Source organism: Tenrec ecaudatus, chromosome 13 (assembly GCF_050624435.1).
Source record: "Tenrec ecaudatus isolate mTenEca1 chromosome 13, mTenEca1.hap1, whole genome shotgun sequence".
NCBI classification, from domain to species: Eukaryota; Metazoa; Chordata; class Mammalia; order Afrosoricida; family Tenrecidae; genus Tenrec; species Tenrec ecaudatus.
Window position 1 is genome coordinate 17,023,599 of NC_134542.1, and position 13,966 is coordinate 17,037,564.

The window sequence follows — 13,966 nt, forward strand, 5'->3', positions numbered from 1 at the left end:
ACATTTATATATTTATTTCATGATTATGCAGATTTTTAAGGATACTTCCTAAAAATATTCTTCCAGTGGGTTACTTCCAGTTAAGAAGGAGAGGCTAATCTTTTTAAAATAACCAAACCATTTGTATTTATTTCTAATGTGGTTCTGGTATTCTGTAACAGCACACTATTGTAGGAGTTTAGGGTTCCTAGGTAAATAGTTTTTTTCTTGTACAACATCTAAAATTCATTGGTAGTGACTGCCTAGAACTCTGTGGTGAGAAGAGTCTGAGCCCTCATCCAGGAAGGCTCAGCTGAGAAAGAAGACTGTGATTGATTAGCAATGTCTGCCACAAGAGCAAGTGAGAACATGGGGGATAAGTGTAAGGTGAATCATTATTGTTTTAGATTCCGAGTCATATTTGGATAAAATAACAAAAGCAAGAAAATTGGAGACATTAGTCTTTAAAATAATCTTTTAAACAGTATCAGATTAATAAACATTGAACAGGAGCATTTTCAATAATTGAATCAATATTTTTTTCACTCACATGGCTTATAACCATGCATTAAAATAAAAGATGATTTATGCTACTTTACTATTGTATAAAACATGAGAAAATTACAATAGTAATGATCCATATGCTACTGGAGCAGGAGCTTTAGAATTCCGGATGTAATAATCAGAAGAAATATCATACATACGCGAGTATAAGCCAACCAGAATATCAGCCAAGCCACCTAACTTTACCATAAAACTTCATAAAAATGTGCTGACAAACTCAGCTTATACATGAGTATATATGGTAAGTTTCCAGTGTGTACTTATATTTGGATTTCCTAATACAAAAATCTGAACTGAATGCTGATCCACATAACACCGGCGAGTGTGCAATGTGACATCTTTAATTGAAGATTTATGTATGCCATGCCACTAATACAAATCTGGCCACATGCTTTCTTCTCACGGTTCTTTGTCCCAAAAGTTAGTTCCAGAAAAATTGCATTCTATTGATTTGGGGAACTTTGGCCAATAGTCCAGGTCAGTACGCTTTTCTTTTGAAATACTTGGAACTGGCCAACACTAACTTTGTTTTCCACATGTGTGACTGGACTTCTATTGTACAAAAGTATATGAGCTTCACAGAATTCAAAACTAATTTTCACACTTTCATGGAGATTTAAATTAACTGTTATTTTGAGCTGTCCTTCTTCCTCCTGCATTTGATAAAACCCCACACTTGGTGGGACAGGATCCCGGGAAATATAATATCATAAATTGAATGACTGTAAAGGTGGAATGAATGAAAATATGTAAGGTCCACTGAACGCAGAATCATCCTTTGCTTCAATACTATTAGATGTCAGAACAGCAGAGTCCAGATTAGTCACACAAGGATGAGCCAGAATATCCTGAAGGGGAGATCCAAGGGCTTGCCTGGCATCTGCTGTAGCCCGTTTGTTATATCGCATGGGTTTTATCTTCTCAGAGACAGAAATAGAAACTGTCCTCTTGTATGTTCCAGTTTTCCAGGCTCCTGTCTGTGGCTGAATCCTGGTAGCAACAGCAGTGTTAACCCATGCTTTCTGTAAGTTTCCACTAACAAAGTACCAAATGGACTTATCTGTAGAAGCAACTCAGGTCATGGGTTCGGTTTTATATTTAGTTCAACATCATTTTATTAACCCGAATAAGGAAAATCTTGCACCCCCAGAAGTTTAAAGTCTTGTGAAACTCCAGTCATGTTAGTTAGTGGTGAACGAGGGCATACAACTTGTTCAACTAGTACAGTGGTTCTCAACCTGCGGGTTGTGACCCCTTTGGGGGTTGAACAACCATTTCACAGGGGTCACCTATTCACGACAGTAGCAAAATGACAGGATGTAGCAACGAAAATAATTCTATGGTTGGGGGATCACCACCTGCATGACAGAGTCGCGGCATTAGGAAGGTTGAGAACCACTGAACTAGTGGAACACAAGCGCCTAGCACGCCATTCTTCAGAAAAGCAATGACTGGCCAAAGGTCTTCACTGCCCACTGGATGGCCATAGAGGGATGTTTTATTGATTCATGAGCAGCTGTCACGAAGGCTATCTACGAAATTCTGCATGTCGTTCAATAACCTCACTTCAACGAGCAGTGCTTTAAGCAAGGGCTCATTGTCAGGAACAGGCAAACAGCTTGCTCCTTGGAAAACTTCAGCTTATTTTTCAACAGTTGGAGACCACCCCCAGCACTCCTGTTCATTTCTTTCTATAAATTCCACTTCTGGGAAGGCAGCTTACAAGGAACATGCTTCCTCACATCCATACTGTATATTTTATGGCAGATTTCTATTGCAAGTAGGGCAACCTTGAATTTTAAATATGCTCCGTGAGAATCAGCACTATTTTATTCCAGTTTCCCAAGTTAAAAGAAAATTGTTGTGGGGGGAAATTAAAGAAAGAATGGGATTGGAAGATGTATTTTCATTTATTTACTCACTTATTTTATTTATATTTATAAGTAGTTTATTGAGATATTATTAACATCATACAATTGAGCAGTTCGATCATCTTCAGAAGGATTGTGCAATCGTCACCTCAATCAATGTTGGAACAGTTTCTTCCTTCTTAAACTGATGGCTGTGGACTCCCCATTTTCCCCGACTTCCCTTTCTGTGACTCCAGATAATTTTATATCCCATTGTTATCTTCCTAGATCCATCCATACTGACTTCCCTATACAGAACAACATCTAAAGACCCAACCATAAAAGGAGTCAACAACATTGTCTAAACAGAGAAAGATCTCAGACGAAAAGAGAGCTGAAATTATTGAATAACCAGAACAAATGAAAAATGTTGTCCAAAGAGAGACCTAATGGCCAGGTGTTGCAGTCCAGCCTGACTGCAGTGCCCTTTGTCCGACACCAGGGTTGTTCACATCCCTAGACTGTGGTCAGTGGACATTCACCAGAGACTCGGTCCTCATAGGGACACTGAAAAGGGAGTTTGGGCTTCCTCTGTCATCCATAATGGATAACATACCTTTGTAAATCCACATGTGCACTTCTAAGGAAAAGATAAGTCCATGATAAGACCAGTTTTCTATATCCATTAAAACTATGAGTTATTCATACATTTTTTTTCAAATCACACACAACTCAATAGTCTACCGGATGAATTACATAATTTCTATTGAGGTTCTGCAAGCAACAACCCAGTGGCCCAAGCTAGCCTGCCATGCCCATTTGTTTATTTAGGAAATGGCTAAGCTGTTCCTGCAACACTATTGCCGAAACCGAGGCCATAAGGCTGCCGAGCGGGGATACTTACTATTTAGTCCTCTACAGAAAAGCATTTCTTGAGCCCTGATCAAGAAGCTATGATAAATCAATACATCTTGCAGTTCAGTAGAAAACCTTGATTCTAAAAGAAAATACATATACCTAATTCCTACACTATATGGACCATCTCTTGTCTGTCTTTTTGTCACAATGAGGTGTCTTGCATTTTGCTATCCTGTTGGGAGTTATGGTACCCATATTTCAAATACCAGCAGGCTCATTCCTGGGTAGGCAGGTTTCCTTCAGCTGAGCTTCCAGACTAACTCACTGCCATTCAAACAGGACAGGGCAGAACTGCCCTGTGATTTTCTGAGACAGGAACTGTTTATAGGAGTAGAAAGACCCGGCTTTCTTAGGTGGATCAGTTGGTGGTTTCAAACTGATAACCCTGCAGTCTTGCAATTTGTTTCTTACAATTAGCCACAGAAAACCCTTTGATTCTTAAGGGGATATTAACATGATACAGTGTTGGAAGATGAGCTCCTTAGGTTGAAAGGAACTCAAAATACACCGAGGCCGTAATACTGGATTGGACAACACCCATGAACTTGAGGTGGTACAGGACTTGGAACTTCAGGGACTTGGAAGGGGAATGGGGCTAGCCCTAGTTTGATGGTTAGCCTGACAGGGTTTGTTTTCCTGAACCACTTAAAGTCCCCTGAGTCAAACCCAACTCCATGGCTGCTAACAACATCGTAGATTCTAAACACTTCTTCTTTCTTGTATCCTACTCCGGCGTGCAAAGACTTCCAAAGGTGTTTCGTTTGTTTGTTTTTATCAGTGGAATTCTTTTTATTCCTTTAAAATCAATCATCCCAGGACACTTCTTATTTACAAAAACAATGAAGGATGAGATGGGAATTGTAATATTTTAGATGGGGAGTTAAGGGATGGACACTTTGGCAGTTAAAATATTTTTGAAGCCAATGGAGCCCGAGAAGCTTTCTGAAGAAGCCCCTGCATGGTAAGATTGCTTTGGGCCAAATGGAGGGTACGAATAAAATCTTAGAGCTAAAGGGATTGTAGTCGTCGGTTTTGCTTTGGTACAATAAGAGTCCAGCTCCAGGAACCTCAGTGCGCTAGGACAAGATCGCACCGAATAGTGGTAGAACAAGGAACTAAGACCCAAATCAAGGTACCTAATTTCGGATCCAAATTTCCGCTGCCCTTTTCTGCAGAGATTGATGCAGGGAGAGTCATCTGGTGACAGGGCTGCCACAAGGCTAGCAATGCGGCTGACTTGCCAGGTCATAACCCATTCCAACAGGTTTGTAGACATACAAGCAGGGCACCAGTAGGGGAGATGGAAGAAACCTCCGCTGGGAAATGATAGCCACATGAAATTTGCTGGTGGTTACCGGGATCAGAAACAGGGGAAGAAGGGAAGTTATTGCTTATGGGTCACAGAGCTTCTGTGAAGAGTGATGAAAAAATATTGGAAATCGATAGTGAGGATGGTTGTATGACATGATGGGTGTGTAATGAATGTTTCAGAATTGTACATGTAAAAAATTGTACATGATGCAATCAATGGCAAATATTTGTATGTATGTGTATCACAATAAAAATAACCTAAAACAGCACATATATACACTTTCTAAGTATATTTATATAAATATATTGATACGTACATACATAACTAGGAAGTTAAAGATGGATCATTAAAAGTAGATTTTAAAGGAAAGTTTCCATATAAACTGATGCTATTAAATCCAAGTATTTATCTCCTATAAATTACATGTTAAAATTCATATGCTGTAATTGAGACTCTATTAAATAATCCAAATGCACTGTCATCGAGCCAATTCCAAGGCATAGCAACCCTTGAAGAGAAGCTGTCAGTCCTTATGGGAGCAGAGAGTCTCATCTTCTCCTGTGAGTGGCTGGTGGTTTTGAACTGCTGATCTTGCAGAAAGTAACCCAATTTGTAAAGACTATGCCACCACAGGTTCTTAGAACCTTGAGTTAGGTCATATTTCTTTATATTTATTATTTTTTATATTTTAGGCTTAGGGAGGTAGTCAAACCCAGTGCTTATTCATCCTGGGAAGAGAGAGTGAGAGTAAGTGACTGAGAGAGCTGATGTAATGAACTATAAGGCTATCAAATTATTTTAGCAGGGAAAGTAGAGAAGCATTTACTTTCTTTAAATGATAAGGCGAGTTAGGTGCATGGAATTCAATTACGAAAGCAGGAATTGGGTAGGGCACTGAGGCTAACAGCTTCACCTTATGGTAAAGGTCATGGGAGGTCAGATGAGGACAGGTGACCATGAACATCTACTTAATATCCTTTTCAGTTCACGGAAGAGGTTAGGACATCTATCATGGCCTGGAATTTCCTCAACCTTACAAAATAGATCTCTTGCTTATGACACTTCTGATAATATTATTACTACGCACTGATAAAAGGTAGATGCAAATTAGGCCATTAGCCGTTCCTCTCTGTGATAGCTTTAAAGAACAATGTTTTTCAAGTACAAGGAAAAGATCTAATAGTCGGTAATTGCTAAATGGTTGGTATCTGTGTTTCCTTTGTCTTAATAGCACTATTAATTTTATAGATGAAAGTTTGAGTGAAAACTCAGGAAACTTGAGTTATAGGCACCTGGCCAAAAAATAATTACTATAGTTTGGAGACTCAAGGAAATTTATTGGAACTGATGTAGATCTCAAGGTAGTCATGTTTGTGCTTTAAGGCTGGCATGCTGTCATGTGAGAACAAGCAGATGACTGCTGTCTCAGGGTTATGGAATTGGTGGTTGTTGGAATGTGGTCCAGACCTCTTGCTTTGAGGATGCCCAATGAATGCTGCCTGGGACTACCATATATTTACTATTTTAACACTCTCCTTGTTTTCTTATGATAAGTATTAGTTCTGCCTTTGTGAATGAGTGCTATTGAAAGTTTTCACCAATCCCCATTGTTAGTATAACCAGTGTCCAGTCACTTAAGAGTTTAATCTGTACGAATCAACAGTTCATGTATTTTGGTGTGAGGTTGGCCTATGATTTTTTTTTCTATCAACAGTGTTGTAAAGTTTACATCACTGGCTAAATTAATGACACCATAAATAGAATTACTTTATGTCCGAGGGGATGATTTTTCTTTTATTTCCTTTTTTAAAAAATAAATAACTTTATTGTGGCTCATAAAACTCTTAGCACAATCCATACACACATCCATTGTGTCAAGGACACTTGTACATTTGTTGCCGTCATCATTTTCAAAACATTTTCTCTCTAAGCTCCTCATTTTTTCCCTCACTCCCTTATGAACCCTTGATTATTTATAAATTAATTTTTTTTCATGTCTTGCACTGAGGTCTCCCCTTACCCACTTTTCTGTTGTCCATCCCCTTGGGAGAAGGTTATAGGTAGATCATTGTGGTCGGTTCCGAGGGGAATGGTTTATAACGTTCTCTGTCATAAGAACTGATTGTTGTTAGATTAGAGCTAGAATTACGTGTGAGCCTCAAATCTATTCATACGTCTATGGTTTATATGTGTCTCTGGTTCACTTTAGAGATATCACTGTCATTTTATAATACAGAACATTTCAATCGGGGTTGGTGGTAGGGCATCAAATTATTATAGTTTGTTTGTTTCTTATATGATTTTCTGTGTATGAAACCTATGATAGACAGATCTATCCAGACAGTAACTTGATTAATAATTACTTAGGGGCATGATAGGGGAAGAATAGGGGCGGGGGGCAATGGGGAGCTAACCACAATGAATATGCATAAAAATGTTGTGGGAATGATTGTGGTGATGTCTATGCAAGTCTTCTTGATATGATTAAACAATTAAATTGCATGAGATATGAGGTATATCTCAATAAACCTATTTTTAGAAAGATCATTGATAATGGCCATAAGTTGAGCCGAAATACCGATAGATAATGCCAAGCATTTTCTCCTAGAAAACACACAGCCACAAGTCGTAGCCCATCCCAAACATACTGAAGATCAGATTATGACCATGAGTAGAGAGGGCAACACATTCAGGCATCACGGCACCTGGATACATATTTTGATTTTCCATTCATTAAACTTTTGACTTTTGGTAAAAGTGCTTTATCTTACCTATATGTGGTTTTATATAGCCACACAATATATGTACTTGACCCATGGTGACACCAGGGACGTCACTGTAGAATTATACTCTATAGGATTACAAATTTCTCACTTTGGAAGGAGATCAACAGGACTGGTGTTCTAACATAACTCTGGGTAGACTCAATCTCCCAACATTCCTAAAGCAGCTAAGCATATGGATCATTTTGAGAGGGTCAGGTAATGCTCTGCATAGATACGCCTCTCCTCATGATTATGTGACAGACATTCTGTGATAGCCTCCACTTCATTTGGGTTGCCCAGTAGAGAACCTCATATTGCAAATGGAAAAACTTCCACTACAGTTATTTTTTCCTCCTTTTCAGAAGTTCCAGAATCCTATAATGTTTAAGTTGGAAAAATACCTGAGATGGTCAAATTCAGGGGTTCTCAAATTGACACGTGCATCAGACAGGACTGGGCCACTTGGTAAGGCAGTGGATCCTACATCTCATGTTCAGTTTCTGATTCCAGTGATCTGGGATGGAAAGGAACAGCTGTGTTCCCAACAGGATTCCAGGTGATGCTGATACTGTTGGTTCAGGGACGCCCCTGAGCAGCACTGATCTCACTCAGACTCTTCACTTGCCACGTTAGGAAACAGGCCTTGTGAAGGTAATTGAATTACTCATGCTTACTCATCAAGTTAGTGGCTGAACCAAGACCAACAAAACCATTGCCTTCCAAATGCTGAGGTCAGGGCCTTTTCCAGGATACCACAATTCCCCACTTTAAATTTGGGTTATATGATACAGATGGAAAATTCAAATGAATTTATTCCAATCCACTTGGCCACTCCGATTGAGATAAAAGAAAAACAAAAAGACTTTAGGGCTTGCAGAGAGGAATGTTTCTCTTCCAGAAACAGAGTCCAACTACCTACCCATTTCTATTTTTATTTTTTTAGAAGAGGGATGGGACTACACCTGGGTTAGATTTGTATCATTGAGAATTAAAGTTGAAATGGGAAAAACAGCAAAGTTCATGGTGATAGAAAAGGTTTTGCCACAGCACACAGACCTATAAGAACACAAAACAGCTTAGTGTTGCTAATTCCCCCCTGCTCCCCCCCCCCCCCCGACACACATTCTTATGCTTGAGTTTTGGTTTTGGGTGTTGTAATAAATTTTGGTCGATTTGAAATCTCCCTTTAAAAAACCAACAACCTTAGCATCTGAGTGTGCAGAGAAGAAATTTTATTCTAAAGAGTTTCCAGAAATAATAATAAAGAAATTTATTGTGAATGTGGAGGTGAGGGTTGACAGAGTAGGCAGTCATTTTTGTATTTAACTAATCAACCTTCTCCAGGGCTTACCATGTCACGTTGCCCATCTCCCGCGTGTTGGGTATTGTTTTGCCCTCCACCTACGTCCACCTAAGTCAATGCTTCTCTACCCTCTAATCCAGTGGTTCTCAACCTATGGGTCACCACCGCTTTGGGGGGGGGGAGGTCGAACGACCCTTTCACAGGGGTCGCCGATTCATGACAGTAGCAAGATGACAGTGATGAAGTAGCAACGAAAGCAATTTGATGGTTGGGGGGTCCCCACCACATGAGGAGCTGTATGAAAGGGTCGTGGCCTGAGGAAGGTGGAGAACCACTGCCCTAATCGATGACTTTTCCTTTCCGCTCCCATTCCCGGTAACTACCACAGTCCTTTGAACATAACGAAGAAATTGATAAACCCACTGGGTTGTCCCGGGGCTTCTAGAAACACAGTCCTCAGGCTTGGCAACAGCCCTTTGGTTTGCCCCTTCCTCCCAGTTTGCTCGTCAACCTCCAGGCTGAGCTCCGACACTGTGTGCTGGCCTCTCCAAGTTGGGTGCAATGAAACCTGCGAGACGGATTGACTGTGGCGGCCTATGTGCTCCCACGAGACTGGAAGCTGTTTCCCGTGGCATTTCAAGGGTTAGTAGGATCACTTATGGTAGACGGTTTTCACCAAGGTTCCAGCCTCTGACAGACTGGGAGCCAAGCCTGGCAATGCACTTCTGCTCATTAACTAATGAGACCCCCTATGGGGCACAGCACAATACTGGCTGATAGAGTGCTGGAACTTGAACCCTACGTTGGAAGGCTTATGGTGGCTACCATAATTGACTGGAGCCTGCTCACAATTGTCAAGGTGGCCCAAGAGTGTCCGAGGTGTCGTTCTGATGAACCTGGGACACCATGAGTCAGGGCCATCTTATTACAAACAGCATGATGACTCTCAAGGCTGCTCAGCACTTGGCTCCTGGTTTGGTCCTATGGGGTAGAGAAATGAACCTGCTACCCCAAAACAGTTGACAGTGAACCCACCAGTCATGCAGTAGAAGAAAGATGGAGCAGGAAGAAGATGTTGCCATCTATGTGTGTGAAGATTTACTGCCAGGAAAACCCAATGGGGGTAGTTCTCCTCTGCTCTATAGGGTCACTATGGAGCACTGCGGTGCTGTATTTAGACTTGGTTCCTGACGTTTCAAGAGCTTGGTTATCACTAGGTCAAAGATCAAACACATTACTTATTTCCCAGGAAGCTTAAGTTGAATTTTTACCATTCCTTTTTTTTTTTAATCAGGATGTTTAAAAATTCTGTTTAAGGGCTAAAACCGTGCAACATGTCTAGAAAATAACTGATTAAAGAGACGACAGTATTTGATTGGGAAGGAGAGGAGGGTGGATGTAGTGTAGTTGGTGGAAGAAGCCACACCACCTCTAATAGGTTCTCTGTCTCAGGGACTGGATTTCTAGGCCATGAAAAACAAGGCCAGAAAATATTCTATTTCCTCAAAAAGTCTTTTAGAATCATAAAACCAGCTCACATTTCTACTGCAACTGGGAGGCTTTTTATTACAAATAAGGAAAAATATTCTGAGAAAAAGGGTGGTGAAATGTTATAATATGTTCCTAAAGAGGGCTGTGAATTACCATAGTGGTTGGTCTTTAAAATACAGAATGTCTTCTCTATTTATGGTAGTTTAAGTAGAGCGGAAGAACTTGAAGTAGAGGGGGGAAAATTGGAGGACTTATTAAGAGCATATTCACCATGTAATTCAATGGTCTTCCTGAATCAGCAGCCACTTCTCAGTGGGTTTACCAATCTTTAATAGCTGATATTATTTTAGGATTACCAGGAGCTGATTCTTAAGCATGCTTCAGGCTACAAGTCTATGCATACTAAAATTTCTGGTAACAGCTGGAAATCCATAATTATAGTTCACAGGGTATATGCTCATCTGGCAAAATCTGTAAATAAAGCTTAAAAAGCAAATATCTCATTTATATAAACAGTTTTGGAATACTAGGGGTTCAATTACTGAGGGAATGCAGAAGAACTAGTTCTTCTCAATTATTGCTTTTTCTAGATCTGAGGGTAATAATTTCTTGCTTTCTACAAGGATACATGGAACAATAAGAAAATGAAAAGATCTTTTTAATATCTTGGAAATAAACAGCGCTTTTATGTGAAATTGTCATCTTATTTTGCGTCTTGTATAACTTGAAACATTGGTCCACTTTCTCCTTGCTGAAGCATCATCAAAAAGGGAAAGCAAACCAAAATAAAATGAAAAATCCACTAGGAAGTAATTTCCCACTGGAATTGATCCCCTGCAAATTTTGTCTGAAGGGAACTTGGGATTAGTTGCCAAAGACAGGGAGGCCTTTCAGTCTCCATGTCTTTTAAAGGAGTGTTGGAACTCAGGTAAACCAACATGAAAAAAATGGGATGGGATTTAGAAATAATTTTGGGTCTAAAAAAGTAAAAGAAAACACCCCACGGCTTAAGTTGCATTCGAAATCGGCACTATTTATCAGGTAGGGTATAAAACAGTTCAAGCTTACATTTGACAAGTCACATTTTTAAAACTCCACACTACTTCCCTGTTTTATTCCAAGTATTTATTTGGAAGTGGATTTTGATGGAAAATATTTTAAACTGAACGAACCCTTACGCAATTAATGACCATGATTCTAGCAGAAGTGACATGATATAAACCCACAAATGTACCACAAGAGACATTCCAGCGATGGAATCGTGTTTGTGGTGGCAGAGGAATGAGAGTCTGGTTCTCACTCATTCCAGAAAAAGCAATTACGATGGTCGATCATGCTCACTTCCATGCAGGATACCAACTGGTTTAAGGATAAAGGCAAACACATTTTCTCCTTTCCTTTGCAATATTTTTACTTTTGTTTGGCTTTGAGCATGTTTAAACTAATTATTTAACTACTTAACACAATTTAAACAAAATAAACGAACCAGAAAAAATGCAATTTGCCTATATTCGTCACACATTAAGCTTACTGGCCTCAGTCACTGTCTGAATATCCTGGGGCACAAGCATATGTAAAATATGATTCTTAAAGACCCCAAACTAGATGATTGTATGTTTTAGCATACGTGAGGTCTGATGAGCGGGTCTCACTTCCTTTGCGTAGTAACCAGCTTGAGGGTACAATCAACCTTGAGTCTGCCTTTCGGCTTCTTTATTATCTTTTGAGAGCATTGGGCTCTTGGGACACTATTGCTCCATACAGTGGTTCTCAACCTGTGGGTTGTGACCCCTTTGGGGGTCGAACAACCCTTACACAAGGGTGGCTTAAGAGCATCAGAAAACATAACTGTAACACAACTATGGTTATGAAGTAGCAGTGAAAATAATTTTATGGTTGAGGTCACCACAACAAGAGGAACTGTATTAAAGGGTTGTGGCATTAGGAAGGTCAAGAACCACTGGGCTAATATGTCATGTACCTGACAACTCAGCCAGAATTAAGAGAGGAAGAAACACCTTTCTTCTCCTTTTGATTGCTTTTAGCTACTTTTCATTTTTATTTACTTACATTTCTTTAAAAATAGTTTTATTGGCATATACTTTATATATCACACCATTTACTGAACATAATCTGAAGAGTGGTGTAATCGCCTCTACAATCAATTTCAGAACTTTTTCTTCTCCTACTCCTTGTTGTTAGCTGCCCATTTCCACACACCCTCCTGGCCATGTCCCTGAGCCATTGTTAATCCAGTTACTGTCTCTAGAGATCCATCGGTCTTAGATTTCATATACAGAAAAATCATGCCATACACAAGCAGGAAGCAAGCAAGCAAACCAACAAAACCCCAACAACGTCGACTAAACAAAATATACAAAAACTGCAACCCCAAAGAAAGCAGAAAATACTAAACACAGAAACAACTTTACAATGGATTAAATGGGAGATGAAATGATAAGGTGCTTGTTATATTTTAACCTAACTACCTCTGCCATAATCACCTTACAAAGCTTTATGTCTCATTGCAAGGCCATTCACCTTCCTCGGCTAAGTTCACAGGGCAGTCAGCAGAGGCTCAGTTCATGTGTGGACCTGGCATATAGATTTCGGGCGTCCATGATCATCCAATGCCTTCTGCAGACTGACTGCTCACAACATTAAGCTCTGATTCCATTCCCTTCTTTGGATTTGGGTTTTATTATTTACGATCCTTGGATCACACAGGTCGGTGAACTTCTTCTTTATGGAGCTATAACCTAAACCTCACAACACATATAATGTGTGAAGCGGCAGTGATGCCAGATGACACACTTATATATTTATGCATATATGCTTATAGTTGGTATAATCACCCCTCAGATAAAAGTAGAGTATGTGTCTAGAATTCTAGAAGGTTCCCTATGTGCTCCCCTGACTAATATGCCTTACCCCCTGTAGCAGGCATCTCAACTGTGTGTTCTACTGACAGCAGTTAGCTTGTCCTGCTTTTGAAATTCACATGACTTTCTACGTATATTCTGTATGATTTTATACTCTGTATATATTCTGTATATTCTGTGTGGTTTTTATATCTTGATTACAGATATTCATTCATGTTTTTACTTTTCATCATCAGGCTAATGTTAGGTAGAGTGGTTTTCTCCATACTTGGTATTGGCTCTACTACTATGAAAGAAGTATGACATGTTGTACGCCCATCATGTTAAAGAAGAGTTTTGTCTTCATAAACTGAACAGAGGTATTTGAACACAGAGGTTCTTCTTGCATTGTTCTAACAGAGGGGCTATGACCAGACATCGAGTGTTTGAATAGTTTCCAGAGGCCAGACTCTAAGCAAATGTTCTGTACATCCACAAGGACCATCAACTATAGAGGTTAATGAAAATAGGAAAGGTTCAAGCTTGATCCTAAGGCAAAAGTGGTGGACCAAGAAAGCATTCTAGTGGAATCAGGCTGTAGGTTTAGCTTTGTCACCATCTATAACCTGAACGACAAGTGACATCACTTCTCTCGGTCTCACTTGTTCTCGTTTTTAAGAGAAATGGTTGGCTTAGATTAGGCATTGCAAACATAAATCACTAAGTGGCCAGGTGTGAAACATCAATATGCAAAACAGACATGGCAATGAGGGCAGCCAACTGGACTGGCGCGGCCATTGCTCACCAGACAAAGCCGATCCTGGGTTGCCAAGGAGGAAAAGAAGCCAGCTCAGTGTTGCCAAAAAACATCTTGACTTTAAAAATATCTAGAGATCTGGAATTCCTCCTACATAGTCAGATAC

At 39.8% G+C, this 13,966-nt stretch overlaps 1 pseudogene; it reads right to left on the reverse strand.

The window, feature by feature from the left end:
• Positions 1 to 600: 600 nt before the first annotated feature.
• On the reverse strand, positions 601 to 3,025 carry LOC142424850 (AP-5 complex subunit mu-1-like; annotated as a pseudogene).
• Positions 3,026 to 13,966: the final 10,941 nt, after the last annotated feature.